The sequence below is a fragment of the Cervus canadensis genome, chromosome 14, assembly GCF_019320065.1.
Source record: "Cervus canadensis isolate Bull #8, Minnesota chromosome 14, ASM1932006v1, whole genome shotgun sequence".
Taxonomy (NCBI): Eukaryota; Metazoa; Chordata; class Mammalia; order Artiodactyla; family Cervidae; genus Cervus; species Cervus canadensis.
This window is the reverse complement of record NC_057399.1, coordinates 55,528,192-55,541,559: the sequence shown is the minus strand read 5'-3', so window position 1 is coordinate 55,541,559 and position 13,368 is coordinate 55,528,192.

Below are 13,368 nucleotides of genomic sequence, written 5' to 3'. Positions count from 1 at the left end.
AACACAAGAGAGCAGATGGCCTGTGACAGAGCTGGCAGAAAGAAAGAGCTGAAGACACCAAGAGAAGAGAAGGAAAATTGAGCTCAATATGCTAATGAGAAATATATATACTGGAGAGCTGGAAAGGGCTTCCCTTGTGGCTCAGCTGGTAAAGAATCCGCTTGCAATGCGGGAGACCTGGGTTTGATCCCTGGGTTGGGAAGATTCCCTGGAGAAGGGAAAGGCTACCCACTTCAGTATTCTGGCCTGGAGAATTCCATGGACTGTATAGTTCATGGGGTTGCAAAGAGTTGGACATGACTGAACAACTTTCACTCGCTCATACTCAAGAGCTGGACAGGACCTTAGGAGATTCTCCTGTCTCCCTCTTTCACATTGTTGATATCTTTTAGCTTTCTTTTCATCACTTTGCTTTGTAGGGAGTAGGCACATAATGCTAAACAATTCCAGTTTCTAGATATTTATTTCTAGTATAGAAATAAATAAAAATCCACCTTCTTACAAACTTTGCTTCTTGGCCTATAAACTCTTCATTGCAGCAATACAAAGACAGTCACTCACCAAACGACTTTCTATTTTAAGTGTCAGTTAAAATGCATACAGTGCTGAACTTAGCACCTGATACCCAAACTGACATTGTCTCATTTTCTGGATTTGAACAATGCCGAGGACAGCAGGGCTACTGAGTTCTTTGACTTCAGTGGCAACAGTCACTTTTTCTTTTTAACAAATGTTTCCTTTGAATTTATATTGATCACATTTATCAAAACACCCAAGTTTACTTTCTTTCACAAAAACCTATGAATTATTTAAGACCACTTTCCATAATATCCCATCAGAATTAAGCTATACATATGGAACAAACAAGGAGTTGGAAGTTATGAGATTAGCTGACATAAAAAGTTTTGTTTTCATGTTTTCATGGTTTTAGAGAAAAGAACAAGAGCAGTAAAGACATATTTTGCTTGAATTTCCCATGCAACTAATGCATAAGAGAGAGGGAGATGGGTAAAGGTAAAATAATACAGTGTTTCCACACTGTGAATCAGCATTAAGTTAAAGTGTCACTTCATCCTGCTGCCAGGTAGATTTACAGTGTTGAAAGCATGTTGTAGGGTGAAAACAATATGTACGTTAGAAACATCTTCCTATGAAATTTAAGAATGAGCAGTGAGGAAAAGCTGTGGCCTCCATTCAGCAGTTCTGAAAGGTATTCTAAGATCCACGTGGTTTATTTTAACTGGTGATACTGGGTACTCCTTGGTCTTCCCTGCTGGCTCAGATGCTAAAGAATCTGCTACAATGTGGGAGACCCAGGTTTGATCCCAGGGTCAGGAAGATTCCCTAGAGAAGGGAATGGCCACCTCCTTAATATTCTTGCCTGGAGAATCCCAGGGACAGAGGAGCCTGGCAGGCTACAGTCCATGGGGTTGCAAAGAGTTGGACACAATTGAGTGACTAACTTTCATTTTTCACTTAACCATGTGTATGGTAACACAATGGAAGATGCTCTGGTTTATATAGTCAGTTAGTATCTTGAAACTAACTAGTGCTCTATCCTTTCAGAGAAAGTGATTCATATATTTTTAAATAATGAAGAAAACCTCCTCAGGGGAAGACCCATTGCTTTTAATATATGAACTCATCAATAGCCCAAGATGTTTTGCTTGCTTTCTTTCTTTTTAAAGTCTCTTTTTTTTATTTGGACCATTTTTTAAAGCCTTTATTGAATTTGTTACAATATTGCTTCTGTTTTATGTTTTGGTTTTATGGCCAGGAAGCATGGGAGATCTTAGCTCCCCAGCCAGGGATCAAACCCATATCATCTACAACCAGGGAGGTCCCTGCATTCTTAGCTATGTAAAAATAGCAAAGCTATGAGCAAAGATTGATTGTTGATCTGCCACAGGTAACCAAGTGGTAGAAGGAATTTGGGAGGAACCAGATCCCAACTAAGATCATGGCATCCGGTCCCATCACTTCATGGCAAATAGATGGAGAAAGAGTGGAAACAGTGCCAGACTTTATTATTTTGGGCTCCAAAGTCATGGCAGATGGTGACTGAAATTAAAAGACTCTTACTCCTTGGAAGAAAAGTTCTGACCAACCTAGACAGAATATTAAAAAGTGGAGACATTACTTTGCCAACAAAGGTCCGTCTAGTCAAGGCTATGGTTTTTCCAGTAGTCATGTATGGATGTGAGAGTTGGACTATAAAGAAAGCTGAGTGCCAAAGAATTTGTGCTTTTGAACTGTGGTGTTGGAGAAGACTCTTGAGAGTCCCTTGGACTGCAAGGAGATCCAACCAGTCCATCCTAAAGGAGATCAGTCCTGAATATTCATTGGAAGGACTGATGCTGAAGCTGAAACTCCAATACTTTGGCCACCTGATGTATAGAGCTGACTCATTTGAAAAGACCCTGATGCTGGGAAAGATTGAGGGCAGGAGAAGAAGGGAATGACAGAGGATAAGATGGTTGTATGGCATCACTAACTCTATGGGCATGAGTTTGAGTAAACTCCAGGAGTTGGTGATGGACAGGCAGGCCTGACGTGCTGCAGTCCATGGGGTTGCAAAGAGTCGGACATGACTGAGCGACTGAACTGAACGGAACTGAGATACCAACTATATGAATTATGGAAATATGTTATAGTTAATAATGCCATGCTATGTACTTTTCCAGTGATAACTACATATTAAAAGAAAAAAAAAACAGATTTTTTTTTCTAATTTGCTGAAAGGTAGCTAGATGTTCCAGATGTTGCTTGTCCTGAATTCTGATAAAACTGATTGATTTATTTAGCTTTGTGAACTAACTGATGTTACATAACAGATTCACTGGCTGCCATTTTTAAGTTTTAAAGCACGGTGTATTTCAAAGATAGTATATTGTATATTTAATGATGGGGGAATGGGATTCTGTTGTTCCTGTTTTATCTTTCCTCTTGTGTGAATATGAGTGGAATTAACTTTTATTTGCTCTTCCATGTGCAGGTATAGATTGCCCGCATGGAAAATACTTAACACTGTCTGAATATAAAGCTTTATTGTATTCACTCTTTATAAATGTAATATTCTTGTGTTCTCATCAGATGCTTCTTCTAGCTCAAAGCCACTTCATATGAAAACAGTAAATTAAAAATTCCTTTTCTAGCTACCAAAGAGTTACTTCAAGAGAACACAGAGACATTTTGTTTTGTTTTGTTTCTGCAAAAACAAGTTGAAAAATTCTAACCTTGGCCCTTGGGTATTTCATCAAGAGCGATCTTGAGTAAAAGATCTCTTTTCTCTTTCAAAAGTAAGATTGTCCCTGTGCTTATGCTCTGGCCTTTCTAAATGAGCTAAAAAATAATTTGTATGCAGTTCACTCGTTTCTCTTAACTTCTTGCATTTCATGAGGATCTAGTCCAACTCAATGACACTTTTAAGAGAATTAAGTTGAGAAAATAACCTCATAGTATTGACTCACTCAGAGTGGTGTCTGCATTAATGGAGAGATCTGACAGTATAGCAATACAACATTTCGCTCCTTGTTTCCTTGACCACAGTGATTCGTAGCCTTGCCATAAGAATATTTTCTCTGAGTTACTGATGAAGGAAAAATATCACATAAATTCTTTCGTCCATCTAGCCTGTTCTTTATGATTTATGAAGGCCTTCCTTGCTCGAATCTCACTTAGATTGGCAAAAAGAAACATTTTCCTTAAACGTAAAAGATAATATATAAAGAGGGGGAGGGAATAAATTAACTTAACACAGGAACTGTTTGCTTAGGTAGGAGTCACAGTCAACCATTCAGTGATAATTGCTGAAGCAATTAACCTTTATGTGGAGAATGGCTCCGTGCCACAGCCAGTCATGCCAGAAAGACCCTCGTGGACTGTGGAGAAGGGTCCTCCGGATGCCCATCAAAATCTGAGATTCATGATTGCTCTCTAATGTTGCAAGAAGCCAGAAGGAACTGGCTGCGAGTTGTCAGCAAGAGATAAATCAGGATTGTTAAAATAAAATAATCATGCATCCAGTACCTTGAATTTATGAATTATCCTACACGTGGAAGGTACTTGTTTTGCCAGCTTATCAGAACAAGCAGAGTTAACGGCCAAGACTGAATGAAAGCAACTCAGAATGAGTCACAAATTTCCAACAAATCTACATACCATTTCATGAGATTCTCCCTGTCCTATTTTCTGTCCTAGACCAAAAAAAGAAAAAAATGCCTTTAATTAAGATATCCTCTGCGTGTACCTATACACCTATTTTCCCAAAGTAGGGTACCCTTTGCCTGTGACTTTCTCACATGAAAATAATGAAATAAAAAATGTATATTTTTGGAGAACTGATGGGCAAAACTGGGCTTTCCTGGTTGCTCAGTCAGTAATCTGCCTGCAACGCAGGAGACGTGGGTTCGATCCCAAGGTTGGGCAGATCCCCTGGAGGAGGAAATGGCAACCTACTCCAGTATTCTTGCCTGGTGAATCCCATGGACAGAGGAACCTGGTGGGCTAACAATCCGTGGGTCACAAAGAGTCAAACACGACTGAGCAAATAACACTTTCACTTTCTATGGGCAAAGCTACCTCACCGCTGCACAGTTTGGGCTGCAGCAAATTTTGTTTTCCTTTCCTGTGCCTGATCTTCTCATCTCTCTCGAACACTTGCTCGGTCTTTCCACAATACACAAAGAGTTGTAGAGACTTTAGGCCCTGTGAGTAGAGACTGGTGGCTGAGTATCTTGTAATAGGGCCCTACCTAGTCTTCTTCTTCAGTGTTGTCAAGGTCCTTATCCATCTGTGAAGATATCACCATTTTAGAAAGTATTTAAACTGTCTGCTTTCCTTTCTTTTTCAAGGATGACTGTTTTCATTCAGTCTCAGTTGCTCAACATGTATAATTCAGTGCATATTTATTGAGTAACTTCTGTATGACAGATTGACAGAAAAGGGAAGAGACATCCATAGTCTGGAGTCTCTATACTTTCTCATCCTGGCATGAATCTCCTTTCATCATTATTGCGTGTTTACTTGACTGACAGTTTTCTCTCACGCTCATTTCTGGTAGCCTCTGTGGGTGCAGGAGTGTCTGTTTATCTCACCATTGCATTCACTGAGCCCACCATGGTGCCTGGCACATGTTGGGCCGTTAATACTTTTGGGGAATGTCTCGAGAAAGGGGAGCATAGGGGAAGAAAGAGGTTCAGCTGACTTACCTGCTTATAATATCTCCTTATACATTTTTCCTTTTGAGAAGATGTAAATACTCTATGGAAAGATTATAGCTACCGGTCAATTTAGTAACATTTGAATTTGAATCACTGTCTTTTTAATCTTTCTTGAAATTTCCACCCATTCTTTAGTTTTCTCCATATTGCTATAGGAAAGGCAAGGCTATTAAACAACTTTTTCTCAATGTTAGAATTTGGGGTCAGTTACTTTCATTCAAAATTTGCATTAAAAAATGTTTTTTTAAAATTTGATTTGTGCACTAGCACATAAAATGTAAGAGGCAGAAAGAAAAGGAGAGAGAAGAAATCATGACAACCTCCTTTTCACTACTTCTCCTGCTTTTCTCCATGTGGTGGACATTTTTCTACCACAAGGATGACCAAAGTTCATTTATTCCACGCAAAAGCTGGGGTCTCATTTATGGGTAGATTTTTACTTAGAACAAAACAATTTCATGAACTTACTTCTTCAGAATCCCTGAACTATGGACCCCATCGGGTCTTTAATAAACAAGATGATTCTTTATTTAGTGAATCCATCAGACATCTACTCTCTGAGTGCTTCCCATGAGCTGGGTACTGGTGACAGAGTGATTGCTGATTCCCTTTCTCAAGCATCTCAAATATTATTCTGGATTTTGAAGCAAAATTCGATATATATGATGTTTCAATTCTTTTTCCTTTTTTCTATTTAAAGAAATCACTAGTAGACTTTAATGGCATAACCAAGAAAATTAAAAAAAAAATTCTTCCCCAAATATATGAAATATTAGAAAATGTCATAAAATTTCAGATAGGCCAATATCTTTACATGGAGAATAAGCTGGGAGGTGCCAATTGTTATCAGTCTGAAAATTATTTCTTAGAACTCAATCATGCAATTCTTCTTCTTGGGAGAACATTAGATTTATGATATTTGAGACTACATAGTCCAATTGTCTTATTTAAGGCTTAGGGTATCTGATGCTGAAAGAGGTCCATGGCCTTCCCGGAGGCACCTAGAACATAAATGACAAAGACCTGTATCTTTGATGTCCACTTAGTATTTAAAGAAGCTAGTGTGCCATTTAGGAAACTATGAGGTAGGTCATGAATTCTAAAGAGCCAGGAACTAAGTACAGGTGTTCCCACTATTAGCGCTGCGAACCCTGTCCGCAGAGTAGTGGTATTCATAAGTAGAAATCTTCCTATTTGAAGAGACTAAGCCACTGTTTCCTCAAAATCAAGTAATGGTACAGCTGTGTAATGCTAGAGGGCAACAACCCAATTAACATGTTTGTTCTCAAGTGTACAGAAAAAGGGTTCACAAATAATTTTCTTCTTTAACACTTTGCTCCTATGTGGTCTTCACATGAAAAACACAAACAGCAAAAGTTAAAATCCAGTGGCTTCATTTTGAATGAATATATACAGCTGTTATATATAGGGAAAACATTACTTTTCTTTTTTATTAATTTGATTTGAAAACCCTACAGTTTTTTGATCCTCTCCTTATTTTAAGTTTGAATTTTGCAGTGCTTTCTCTTGTAATTTGGATATTCCTGAAAATAGAGTTTATTTCAGCTCTTTATCACTGCATATTAGATTGCAGATTAATTACACTCCCTCTGCACATTTAGCAGACATGCAGGCATTCAGTCTGTAATCTGGTTTTAGTGACCTCTAGTGCCAGAAGAGTTTAATTGTTCTGCTTTAGTTTAGTTCAGAGTTAGGTTCAGAGTTACTGAGCTTGGAAAAGATTGTCTTTTTAAACATACATGTCAGTGATATTACTTATAAATCAAGGAATATGCCAATCTTATTTTCTGTGATATAAATTGTGTGTGTATGTATATGTATGTATATATATATATATATATATATATATATAATGCATGTGTGTGTGTATGTGTGTGTAAGGAAGAAATCCTCATTTTTTTGCTCTGGAACCAAGCATAATATTTCTGTGGAGTACATCTTGTCATTTCACCAAATTCAACTAATAAAAAAATGTAATTATGTATTTCATTTCAAGAGGAATCCACATTTTTTTTTCTATTCAGAAAATTGTTTAGGAAGAGTTATCTAAACTTATTCCAGCATCATTTAGATATTTATATTGTATAGAAACACTTTATGAGAAAAGGAAGTTGTTCTTGCTATACAGTTTATAGTCTATTGTCAAAATAAAAATAGATCAAGCTCACAACTACTTAAAATGTTTTACGTTTTGGTTTTATAAAAGTAAGAAAATATACATTAAATTAAGTGACATTTGGTTCACATATATAAAATTTATTTTAACCTGTTGAAAAGTTTAAGCTTAATTATATTCATAACTGTATCTATTGCATGGGTACCATATCATTTCATAATTTTAAAGCAAATTAAAATAACTATCCATAAATTTGCACCCAGATATAGTCTGAGTTCCATGGAATTTTCAGTGACTGAAAAAATTCTACATTTAACATAAAGTCTTTTCATTTCTTCATATTTGACCCTCTCCCTAGTCAAATTGCCCTCTCTATGTGCCCCTTCAGAATCCAATTTTGGTACTTCAAGCATTTGTTTTCATTGAGAACAAAATATCATCTGACTATTTGGCCAAACAGTGAATAATCAATAATATTGTGCAAACATGCCACATGAATAATGAATAAACCTAGAAGCTGAGAGATGCAGGCTTCTGGTGGTGGGATTTGGAAGGAATTATTTGGTGTGCATCCTCCCATTAAATAGGAAAATGTTGAAATTTCACGAAATTAATTGCAAAAATTATCACCATCATCACATTGATCTTTCTTTTCCTATATACACAACTCACAGTATCCCCTTACCTTGTAAAAATAGCCATCCTTCAAATAGTACATCTTTGTATGTAGGTTGGTTTTGTTGATTGATGCTCTTGTCTAACATGACTGAACATTACATTTATTGTTATTATTATTTGGATAGCATTTATTCACTCCTCCTGAAGGCAACTATTGTAGAAGGAGTTAAGAAACAAGAGGTTTGAATCCCAGCTCCATTTCAGTGACATTACCTTGTGGGTGAATTAGATTAAACAGGCCCAGAGTCACCTCATAGATTAATAAATAGCACTGCCATCTTAAGCATATTACTTAACTATTTAAGCCTTGGAACTGCTCTTTGACTATTTGTATTAATCCACATGGCATGCAGTTTTGAAGTTAACTTTCTTTAAAGTATCACATGGCAAGGCGTAGCCCATATATTTCTTCCTTGCTTACAAAGCTTGTCATTCATAAGAAGGAAAGAATATATTACTCTCTAAAAAAAGAAAGAAAGAAAAACAAGAGTTAAGGAAAATGCAAGGCCTAAAAGAAATGGGGTATGCTTTCAGCTCCAATGGGCAATTTTCAAGGGCCATTTAGTAATATCAATAACTGCCTGGAGCATGGTTTCCCATTCATTTCCTGAAGAATTGCTAAGCCTGGGTCTCATTTTACTGCTCATTCATGTGTGCTCATAAGTAGCCCAAAGTGATGCTGATGTTACATACGTGCAACTGGTCCTCAGTAGAGAGCTAGTTTCTTGCCTGAGAGGGCTGATTTTCAAAAGGGGAGCAACTAATAGTAAAGATGTCAGAGGGAAGAAAGCCAGAGAACTGCTCAGGCAATGCCTCCAGAGGCATGTTTTTATGAATGTGTTGGTTAAGACTGGGATCTGACTGGATTTTACAAGATGAGGAGCAGGATTTTAACAATTACTTAAAGGAGACCAAAGCAAGTTTTGCTTATAGTAATTAATCCAAGGAAAGGAAGTGCAAAAAAGGTTTTCTGGGAGGCCTTAAAAATAGCTGTGAATAGAAGACAAGCAAAAAGCAAAGGAGAAAAGGAAAGATATACCCATCTGAATGCAGAGTTCCAAAGAATAGCAAGAATAGATAAGAAAGCCTTCCTCAGTGATTAATGCAAAGAAATTGAAGAAAACAACAGAATGGGAAAGACTACAGATCTCTTCAAGAAAATTAGAGAGACCAAGAGAAAATTTCATGCAAAGATGGGCACAGTAAAGGACAGAAATCGTATGGACCTAACAGAAGCAGAAGATATTAAGAAGAGGTGGCAAGATCACACAGAAGAACTGTACAAAGATCTTCATGACCCAGACAATCACAGTGTGATCACTCACCTATAGCCACACATCCTGGAGTGTGAAGTCAAGTGGCCCTTAGGAAGCATCACTACAAAGAAAACTAGTGGATGTGATGGAATTCCAGTTGAGCTACTTCAAATCCTGAAAGATGATGCTATGAAAGTGCTACACTCAGTATGCCAGAAAATTTGGAAAACTCAGCAGTGGCCATAGGACTGGAAAAGGTCCATTTTCATTCCAATCCCAAAGAAAGGCAATGCCAAAGAATGTTCAAACTACTGCACAATTGCACTCACCTCACACGCTAGTAAAGTAATGCTCAAAATTCTCCAAGCCAGGCTTCTACAGTACGTGAACTGTGAACTTAACCAACACATTCATAAATTACAGATGTTCAAGCTGAATTTAGAAAAGGCAGAGGAACCAGAGATCAAATTGCCAACATCTGTTGGATCATTGAAAAGACAAGAGAGTTCCAGAAAAACATCTACTTCTGCTTTATTGACTATGCCAAAGTCTTTGACTGTGTGGGTCACAGTAAAGTCTGGAAAATTCTTCAAGAGATGGGAATTCCAGACCACTTGACCTGCCTCTTGAGAACCCTGTATGCAAGTCAGGAAGCAACAATTAGAACTGGACATGGAAGAACAGACTGGTTCCAAATTGGGAAAGGAGTACGTCAAGGCTGTACATTGTTACCCTGCTTATTTAAGTTATATGCAGAGTGCATCATGAGAAACGCTGGGCTAGGTGAAGCACAAGGTAGAATTAAGATTGCCGGGAGAAATATCAATAACCTCAGATATGCAGATGGCACCACACTTACGGCAGAAAGTGAAGAAGAGCTAAAGAGTCTCTTGATGAAAGTGAAAGAGGAGAGTGAAAAAGTTGGCCTAAAGCTCGACATTCAGAAAACTAAGATCATGGCATCCGGTCACGTCACTTCATAGCAAGTAGATGGAGAAACAATGAAAAAAGAGACTTTATTTTCTTGGGCTCCAAAATCACTGCAGATAGTGACTGCAGCCATGAAATTAAAATAGTTTTGCTCCTCAGAAGAAAAGTTATGACCTACCTGGACAGCATATTAAAATACAGAGACATTACTTTGCCAACAAAGATCCATCTAGTCAATGCTGTGGTTTTTCCAGTAGTCATATATGGATCTGAGAGTTGGACTTTAGAGAAAGCTGAGCACTGAAGAATTGATGCTTTTGAGCTGTGGTATTGGAGAAGACTCTTGAGAGTCCCTTGGACTGCAAGGAGATCCAACCAGTCCATCCTAAAGGAAATCAGCCCTGAATATTCATTGGAAGAACTGATGCTGAAGCTGAAACTCCAATAATTTGGCCACCTGATGGGAATAACTGACTCATTTGAAAAGACCCTGATGCTGGGAAAGATTGAAGATGAGAGGAGAAGGGGATGATAAGAGGACAAGATGGTTGGATGGCATCACCGGCTGGATGGACTTGAGCTTGAGTAAACTCAGGGAGTTGGTGATTTACAGGGAGGCCAGATGTGCTGCAGTCCATGGGGTGCAGAGTTAGACACAACTGAGCGACTGAACTGAGTTTAATTGACCTTACAAGGTGAGAAGTCTAAACCAGCTGCTGATTTATTATTATTGTTAAAAAAAAAAAATAAATGAGAGGCCCTGAAAAAATAAATGAGAGGCCAAAGAATTGATGCTTTTGAACTGTGGTGTTGGAGAAGACTCTTGAGAGTCCTTTGAACTGCAAGGAGATCAAACCAGTCAATCCTAAAGGATATCAGTCCTGAATATTCATTGGAAGGACTGATGCTGAAGCTGAAACTCCAAAACTTTGGCCACCTGATGTGAAGAACTGTCTCATTGGTAAAACCCTGATGCTCAGAAGAATTGAAGGCAGGCTAAAAAGGGGACAACAGAGGATGAGATGATTGGATGGCATCACTGACTTGATGGACATGAGTTTGAGCAAGCTCCGGGAGTTGGTTTTGGACCGGGAGCCCTGGCATGCTGCAGTCCATGGGGTTGCAAAGAATTCGACACGACTGAGCAACGGAACTGAACTAAACTGAATGGAGTGACTTGTGCTAAGCCCCACGTTAGTAAACCAGGTGCGTGCATGCTAAGTCATTTCTGTTGTGTCCTACTCTTTGCAACCCTGTGACCTGGAGCCTGCTCGGTTCCTCTGTCCATGCGGTTTCCTAGGCAAGAGTACTGGAGTGGGTTCTCATGCCCTCCTCCAGGGGATCTTCCCCACCCAAAGATTGAATCCACGTCTTTTGTGTTCCCTGCATCTTCAGGCAGATTCTTTACCACTGGCACCACACTGGAAGCCCTTACCAAATACCTAATGTAATTATGATTTCAGCCTCTCCCAGGAATGTAATCTTTAACTAGTCAGCCTGGAATTACTGAGTCAGCACTGGTGAGATAATCTGCCTGATCTATTCTGACCTTCTCTAAGGTGACCTTACCTGAAACATTTAACTCTTTTCTAGAATAACTTCCTCACCCACCTCCTTTTACCTACCAAAGTCATCTATTTTGTACATTTTCTTGGCACCCCTTCTGATTCACTATTTTGGAGGCTGGCTACCCAATTATGAATCTCTGAAATATAGGCAATTAGATCTTCAAAAGTACTCCATTGAATTTTGTGGTTTAACAATTTATAGACAAACTATAGCAATTCCCTATTTATTATTCAAGGTGTTCCTTCTCATATATAGATATTTAAGAAAATAAATTATTAATTCATTTCCCATTTATTCAACACATATTCAATGAGTGTCTGCAGAGTATGGTGCTAGCCATAAATTGTAATAGTTAACAAGGTTGGTTGATTTGGTTTAATTGCTAAGTCATGTCCGACTCTTGCATCCCCACCAACTGCAGCCCGCCAGGCTCCTCTGTTCTTGGGATTCTCCAGGCAAGAATACTGGAGTGGGTTGCCGTGTCCTTCTCCAGGGGATCTCCCCAATCCAGGAATCAAACCCAGGTCTCCTACACTGCAGGCACATTCTTTACTGACTGAGCTATGAGGGAAGCATCAAGGTAGTTACAGTTAGCTCAACATTAAAAAAATCTAAGATCATATCATCTAATCCCATCAGTGAAAGTCACTCAGTCATGTCTGACTCTTTGCCACCCTGTGGACTGTAGCCCTCCAGGCTCCTCTGTCAATGGGATTCTCCAGGAAATAATACTGGAGTGGGTAGCCATTCCCTTTCCCAGATGTATTGTCAACCCAGGGATTGAACTTAGGTCTCCCAAATTGCAGGTGGATTCTTTACCATCTGACCACCAGGGTAGCCCTCATGGCAGTCAGAAGGGGAAAAAGTGGAAGCAGTGACATGTTAGTTTCTTGGGCTCCAGAATCACTGCAGAGAGTGACTGTAGCCATGACATTAAAAGACGCTTGCACCTTGGAAGGAAAGCTGTGACAAATTAGGCAGCACATTAAAAAACAGAGACATCACTTTGCTGACAAAGTCCATATAGGCAAAACGGTTTTTATAGTAGTCACGTATGGGTGTGAAATTTGGACTATCAAGAAGGCTGAGCACCAAAGAAGTGTTGCTATTGAACTGTGGTGCTGGAGAAGACTGTTGAGAGACCCTTGAACAGCAAGGAGATCAAACCAGCAATCCTAAAGGAAATCAGCCCTGAATTTTCATTGGAAGGACTGAAGCTGAAGCTCTAGTACTTTGGCCACCTGATGCAAAGAGCCGACTTATTGGGGGGGGGAAAAAACCCTGTTTCTTGGAAAGATTGAAGTAAAAGGAGAAGGAAGTGGCAGAGGATGAGTTGGTTAGATACCATCACCGACTTAATGGACATGAATTTGAGCAAACTTTGGGGGATAGTGAAGGGCAGTGGAACATGGCATGCTGTAATCCATAAGGTCACAAAGAATCAGACATGACTTAGTGAATAAACAACAACAAGCAAGGCAGATGAAAACCCCTGTCTTCTTTGAACATTCAGTTTTTTGTAACTATAGATAAATAAAAATATTATGCCAATAAAATGTGATAAATACTCTGATGT